This window comes from Peromyscus leucopus, chromosome 16_21 (genome assembly GCF_004664715.2).
Source record: "Peromyscus leucopus breed LL Stock chromosome 16_21, UCI_PerLeu_2.1, whole genome shotgun sequence".
NCBI classification, from domain to species: domain Eukaryota; kingdom Metazoa; phylum Chordata; class Mammalia; order Rodentia; family Cricetidae; genus Peromyscus; species Peromyscus leucopus.
The window spans coordinates 16,321,203-16,329,387 of NC_051084.1; positions in this window are offsets into that span (position 1 = coordinate 16,321,203).

Consider the following 8,185-nt stretch of genomic DNA (forward strand, 5'->3'; position numbering starts at 1 on the left):
TTTTTCTAGAGGTTTCAAGTGTGTTATAAATTTATTAAAATGCAATTGTTCCAGGTTTTTTATTTTGTTTGTTTGGCAGTTTTATGCAGGCACTTAATTAATGATATGAACTAGCCTTTTAGAATGTTCTTCATCATGTTCCATACATTTAGCTATACTGTATTTTCATTTTTGTTCAATCCCAAAAGGCTTGTAATTTCCTCCTTGATTTCTGTCTTGACCCAGTTTTCATTCAGTGGTGATTTGTTCAGCTTCCATGACCTCATATGCTTTCTGCCATTTCTATTGTTGATATCCAGCTTTAATCCATGGTGACCAGATAGGATACAGGGTATTATTTCACTTTTTAAAAAAATATCTCGAGATTTGCTTTGTAATAAAATTTAGAGAAAGTTCCATGGGCTTCTGAGGAGAAGGTATATTTAGTGTCTTGGTGAAAAGTTCTATAGATATCTGGTAGGTCAGTTTACCTTATGGTATTATTTAATTTCAGCATTTCTCTTCTGTTTTTGTCTGAATGATCTGACTAATGGTGAGAGTGGGTTACTAAAGTCACTCAGTATCACTTGTGTAAGGATCAGTATTTGATTTTATCTATAATAGTGTTTCACTTATGAACTTAGGTGCCCTTGTGTTTCATGCATAGATATTAAGAATTGCAATATCCTCTCTGTGAATTTTTCCTTTGATGTGTATGTAATGTCCTTCCCTATATCTTCTGATTAGTTTTGATTTGAAGTCCATTTTCTCAGCTATTTAAATGGACTTCTTCTTGGGTCCATTTTCTTGGAATATCTTTTTCATCTTTTTGCCATGAGGTAATATCCTTGATGGTAAGGTACATTTTCTGGATGCAGCAGAAGAATGGATCATGGTTTCTAACCTGATCTGTTAGTCTGTGTCTATGTTTTTGAGAAAATTAATATTGAGAGTTACCAATGGACAATATTTATTGATTCTTGTTACTATGTTGTTATAGTGTGGGGTTTTGCTCCCTCTTAATTTCCTGGTCTGGGATTATTTATTACTTGTATTTTCTTGGGTGTTGTTAACCTCTTCAGATTGAAGTTTTCCTTCTAGAACCTTTTGTAGAACTAGATTTATAGATAGATACTGCTTAAATTTTGTATATTATAGAATGTTTTTCTCCATCTACTCTATTGATAGTTTTGCTGGATATAGTAGTCTGAGCTGGATATAGTATCTATGGTGTCTTTAAATTTGTAGAACATCTGTCCAGGCCCTTCTGACTTTTAGAGTCTCCATTGAGGTATAATTCTAACAGGTCTGCCTTTATATGTTACTTTGTCTTTCTCCTTTGAATAGATTATGTCTTGGTTGCATATCCTCCCTAAATCCTGGAGATAACCTGGACTACAGGCTTAGGACCTTTCTTTCTTTCTCACCCACGGGAAGAGAGTGGTCCATACCTTCTGCCTCCTACTTGGGATGTCTTTTAGAAAACCTCCAGCTTCTCTACCAGGCTCCCAACCTGAAGGACCCTAAATTTATTCATTTTTGAAATCAAATTTGGCCTCAATATCCAATCCAAATGTGGCTGACTAGCTACACCCTAGATCCCAATATTATTTAGGACCTCTACAAATACTGCAAATGATTGGAGGGAATGAAAAGAGATTCTTCATTCCCTATTTCTCTTTTCTCCACCTCAAGCCCTGTTTGTTTTTGTTTGGTGTAACTCCCCCCCACCTCACCCCTACACACCCTGTGTAAATGCCTTGTCTTTAAACTATAGTTGATGGATCTATAAGTTTGTTGTAAAGTGGGAACTGGTAGCAAGACCTAGCAGGAGGGGAGAAAGCAAAAGAGTAGGACAGCTTCAGGGTGCCCACACATCTTGCTGGCTGGTGCTATCTCTCTGTTCCACCCTGTACATCCTCTCCTGAGGTATGTATAGCTCTTTCATTTCTGTTGGCTTTTGTCATCCACAAAATTTGACTACAAATTCTAGAGTCCTATTCTTTAGCTGCTGCTTCACTTTACCTGCTTTCTAACTATTTGTCTCTTGTGTCTCTGGATTTCAACCTGCTATGCCCTCATTGTGAGCACATATGTGTTTCTTTGTCTCCTGCAGCCTGCTATGCCTCTGCTACACCCATGTGGACATCTCCCTTTTCTCCTGCTACCTGCTCTGTCTCTCTTTGTGCCTTCCTGGCCTGTGAATTGGGAGTTTTCTTGCCTCCCTCTAGGAGCTTCCTGTGATGTCCCACAGCTTCCCTAGGTCCTTATGGGCCTCTATGACCTTATAACTCCCATCTCTTAGCTCTCTCCTTGAAGTCCTGAAGCTTCTCTACACCTTCATGGCTTCTACGGTATTGGAACCTTCACTTGGGTGTTCTTGCTTGTTCTTCCTTGTTCCTTAAGCATTCCTCTCTTTGTTGATGCCTTAAGTGTCTCCCTGACTGCTGGAGCCTTCTCCTCCCTTGGAGCACCCACCACATGGGGAACTTTGTATTCCTATCTATCAGCTCTAGCCTGCTACACCCATCTGTGTCTCTCTACTAAAGACACTTACCAGTTCCCTTTTCCCCTGTTCTCTTCTAGCTTTCTCTCACCTTCCCCTAGGAACTGCAGCCCACCTGTAGTCCTATTATGCCATTTCTCACTTCAGCCTATGGTCCCACAGCTTCTGCTCTCAGCATATAGAAATACCCTCCACTGGAATTTCTCTTCCTCAGACTCAAACACCTTGGCTTCAGTACATATCAATGGCAAAGAAGTGGCAAACTGAATTTCTAAATTCTCACAAATCATAACTGACAGGGCACAATTAAATGATCCCCAAATCTCTTATATCTAAACTTGCTCTGCTCTACACTTTCAAAAGTCCCTTATCTCTAAGGTTCTACTTCCCACTCTTCAAAATCCTTTCTCTCTATGATTTCTTTCCACTCTGCTCCCCACAAAAAGTAAGACTATGCTGTAAACTCTATCTTAGGATTTGTAAATTCATTGAGTATGGTTTAAAAATCTATAAAATTTGTAATGAAATTTAGTTCTAAACATAAAAAAGCTTACAATTAAAAATCTGTACATAAGAGCAGGAGAGCTGGCCCTGCCCCTCACTGTTTGCTTCATAGGGTGAGCTAGCAGGGAGGGAGGGGGAGATTCTGGAGAGCTTGCCCCAGTGATGCGGTTGAGGGAAAGCTGATGGGGTGACCAACCCAGCTACCACCCAGGCCCAGAACCAGGGCTATGAGTTGGCTCACCTCACCATCCACCCCTTCTATGATCTGCTGGAGCACATGAAGAGGCTGGTCCCACAGATCCCAAGTTTCAGGATCTCCATGAAACAGACAACAGTAGGATGTCCAAGAGAAGTCCCAGTGAGGGCCCAGAAGAAGCCAGAGGCCTCAAACCAGACCAATGGCTCATTGCAGTGAACATTTGCAAGTAAAGATGTATGGACTAAAGGGCACACTGTGTGACTCACTATGTCATACTGTGGCTTTTACAATGAGATTTTTTTCCTTTTCTTTTAAATTTTATTGCAGGGGCAAATGGCAGATGCAAAAGGATGGGGAGATAAATGAGATTGGGATGCATGATGTGAAATCCACAGGAATTAATAAAACATCTATACACAGGTAATTTTTATTTGCTACAACTTACTATGTATATATGTAATTCACTTCCCTGTGTGTGTATATAATTTGAATTTAACTAGCATTTAAAAATATATAGATCTCTTAGGAAAACATGTTTTTAAATAGTAACCATGTGGCTCTCCTCCATCTTGGCTAATGACCTCATCATAATGGAAGGAACCACATGATTGGCCATCATTAGCCAACTGAATATGTACTGTTAAAAGAGTACATGCCATGTGACTTATCCACCATCTTTTGATGAGACCACATGACACAGAGCAACAATTATAAAATTTCTTAGTCCTACTGAGTTTTCTGCTTGTCATTATATCTCCTTTTTTAGACTAAATAAGCAACAAGTCTCCAACATATTTTGCATTGGTATGGATTTTTGTATGATGATAAAAATTTAAGATTATATTTGCTATAACACACCATATTTTTTTTCAACTCTTGTTTAGAATATAGAATATATTGTATAGAATGATAAAAATTTAAGGTTATAAAGGTCTATTCAGATTAACAAAACACGTAGAGACTTAAACCTAACTACTTATGTCTTAGCTGACTGTTTAACACTAGTTTTCTAGAAAATTTAGATAAATAACAGCATATGTTTGATAGATAAAATATATTTTAAAAAATGAGATTTATAAATTCTTTAGGTATAGTCAGGATCATAGTAATAATAGTAATAATTTCTTTGTCTTTGCTCACTTTGTTAAACTTTAGCTATTTGAATAAACTAAGTCATAAAAAAAACATGATATTTTATAATGGTACACTATAAAAGGATTGGTAAAGTTGCCAGTCTCCCTATGAAGTATATTTATAATTAAAAGTTTTTAAAGATGACATTATTTTATAGTTGTAGCTGTATACACACCAAATAAAGCTGCTCTCAAGTTTATAAAAAGAAATACAAATAAATTTAAAGCCACAGATTCACCCCAACACAGGTATAGTGAGTTGTTTAAATAGTTCATTTTTACCAGTAGACAGATCTGAAAAAAAAACTATTAAACAAACATTTGGATTAAATAATATTATAATCCAAATATACCTAACAAATGGGTTTCTGTACTTCCCATAGTTCCTAATGTTATTGATAACTGGCTTTATTCCACTGTGGTCAGATAGAATACTGGGTGTGGCTGGGTGGTGGTGTCGCATGCCTTTAGTCCCTGCACTCAGGAGGCAGAGCTAGCCGGATCTCTATGAGTTCAAGGCCAGCCTGGAGGGTGATCCAGGCACCAAAACTACACAGAGAAACCTTGTCTGGAAAAAAAAATACTGGTTATTATTTCAAGTTTCCTTTATTTGTCGAATCTTGCTCTGTAACCTCATTTCTACTAAATTTTAGAGAAAATTCGATGAGCTGTTGAAAAGGTTTATTTTTTTTTGCTAAAAGAGCTTCAATTCAAAACTGTTTTTTAAGGCTCAAACTTAACAGGAATAAAGCTGTAAAAATTCTAATCTTATAAAAAATGATACTAATTTATTATAAACTGATAAAGATAATTAATATATGCAAGTTAATAGTCAGTTACTTTATAAATGATCAAATTCTTTAATGTGTTCAGAATTATATTTGTAGTCATGCCAAGTACTAATGTAACTAACTACAGAAATAAGCTTTTATTTAGCCTCGTGTATGTTTTCAAGTAAAGCTTAAATAAGAAGCTAAAAGCAAGCAGTTTGTTTAGTTTAGATATACTTAATAGATAATGATCCTCAAAACTTTTCAGAGCTCTGTTGAATATGGCATTTAAAATGTTGAATGGAAAAAGCTTACTGTAACAGACAGACACCCCAGCTCCTAGCAGACACTAAGGCTGCGAAGAAGATGATGGGACACAATGACAGCCTGGATTGTGGTAAGGCACTGGGGAAAACTTCCCATGCCTCATATGCAGCCAAGGCTACATACAAACTGGACATTTTGTGATTGATTGCCCTATTCTGTCTGTTCAAAGAAAGGTCAGTCCCTCAAGTTCCTCCTCTACAGAAAAAAAAATCTCTCAGACCTGGGTCTGACAACCAAAGGCCTGTGTTGTTCTGTATGACAGCTAAAGATTAAATATTGTCCTGTATAACAGCTGAAGACTGACTACTTCTGCCCAGAACAAACCTATGGGAACCTTGGGCAACTGGTCTAGGAAATGGGTAAGTCTTTGACATTTTAATTGATACATAGGATATTTGGACTACATATAAGCTATAATTTATCCTTCTCATATCTCTCATGGTGTTAACAACTAGGCTAATGATAGCTTTGCCAGTTTAACAGCAGCAAGCACACCAGCTCCTTCCCCAGGGCTTCAGTTGCTTTCTCAGTTCTCTCCACAAGTAAAAATCAGTCTTCAGGTCTCACTGGAGAGCTCGTACTAGGTCTCCAGCTGACAAAGACACAGTTAACCTTGCCACCAGGCTCTGAAAAGAGATAAACTCAAAAAACGGGTTTCAAAGTAACTTTTTACTATTCATTTGTTAAGGAGATTTGCTTTGCAATGACTGCTCTCAGTAACCAACCACTTGTGTCTCTGGTAAATGATTAGATGGGAAAAAAAAAGTTCAGTTTGCGTAACTTCTGAGGGCCTAAGAAAGTAGGGTAAGGTGTATCAATACAAGTTGTAAAGATCTGAGGACCTGTAAGCTTAAGTAAGTTGTGAAGGTCTAAGAAAGTGTTTTAAGGTTTGTAAATGCAATTTGTAAAGGCATAAGAAAGCCAAACACCAAGCAGAGCTCCAGGAGTCCAGTTAGAGAGAGAAGAGGGATTCTATGAGCAAGTGCATCAGGATCATGATGGGGAAACCTGCAGAGACGATCAAACCAAACTAGTGGGAACTCATGAAAGTTGGATCAATGGTTGTGGAGCCTGCATGGGACTGGACTAGGCCCTCTGCATGGTGAGACAATTGTGTAGCTTGATTTGCTTGGGGGGGGGGTGGTAGAATCAGAATCCATCCCTAGTGCATGAAGGGGCTTTTTGGAGCCCACTACCTATGATGGGACGCCTCCTGCAGTCTTGAGGCAGGGGAAGGGTTTGGACTTGCCTCTACTGGATGTGCCTCCTCCTGGGAGGCCTTGCATTCTTGTGGCAAGGAATAGGGGGTGGGTTGGGGGGAAAGGCTGGGGGGTGCAAGAGGAGGGAAGAGGGAAATCTCTGATTGGGGTATAAAATGAAAAATAATTTTCTTAATAAAAAATGGAAAAAAAAGAAAGTAATTTAAGGTATGTAAAAATGAAAAATGTTTCAGATTTCTTTCCTTCTCTATGCTATTGTTACGCACTAACCACTATTTCATTAGTCACAAGCTCAAGATTTTAAATTTTGTTTGGTTGTTCCCTAAGTATAGACATAAAAGTGCTTCTCATTGTGCTAAAAACAACTCTGTCCAATTTATACATCCAGCTCTCTAGAAAGAGTGTTAATACTTTTAACCTAAAAATCATTTTGGATTTCCAAGCTTCTACTATGACTCAAAGGTATGAATCTACTCCTCTTTTTACAATGCAAATTTCATTGCAGAGTACTAGCAGTGGTAACCTTAACATATCAAAAACTTTTGTCTCTTTTTGTAAACTTAAAAAGTTCTTCAAAGCTTCAGGGAATAAACTTGAATCCACTTCTTGCAGGTCAAATGGACTTCAGATAAGTACAATCAACAGCAACAGCCTGTTTCCCTGCCTGCCTATTCTGACTATTCTTTTTTTTTTTTTTTTTTTTTTTTTTTTTTTTTTTTTTTTTTTTTTAAGACAGGGTTTCTCTGTGTAGCTTTGCGCCTTTCCTGGAACTCGCTTTGAAGACCAGGCTGGCCTCGAACTCACAGAAATCTGCTTGCCTCTGCCTCCCGAGTGCTGGGATTAAAGGCGTGGGTCACCACCACCCAGCTTATTCTGACTATTCTTGAGGGTGGGATCTGCCAAACTTCCATGGTCTTGGGAATTCCTTCCCTCAACTACTGGGATGATGGGCCTAAAAGTTTCAAATGTATATCTAAGAAAAAAATTTCTCTTAAATTTCTTAACTTTACCTTCTGTCATGATCTCTCGCTCTCATTTCTGCTTAGAGATGGCCTTTCACATTATCCTTCCCCCAATAAATATCTTGCATGTGGTCTGTTGTGTGGTATGTTCTTTGCTTCATTCTTGGCCCTCTGATCACCATGATACCCTTGTTAGCCCATTTAACTGAACTTCGTATTATTTTTCCCCTTTTATTTTATTTTACAATACCATTCAGTTCTACATATCAGCCACAGATTCCCTTGTTCTCCCCCCTCCTGCCCTCCCTCCCCTTCCCCCCAGCCCACCCCCCATTCCTACCTCCTCCAGGGCAAAGCCTCCCCCGAGGAGGACTGAGATCAACCTGGTAGACTCAGTCCAGGCAGGTCCAGTCCCCTCCTCCCAGACTGAGCCAAGCATCTTTGCATAAGCCCCAGGTTTCAAACAGCCAACTCATGCAATGAGCACAGGTCCTGGTACCACTGCCTAGATGCCTCCCAAACAGATCAAGCCAATCAACTGTCTCACCTATTCAGAGGACCTGATCCAGTTGGGGGGCCCTCAGT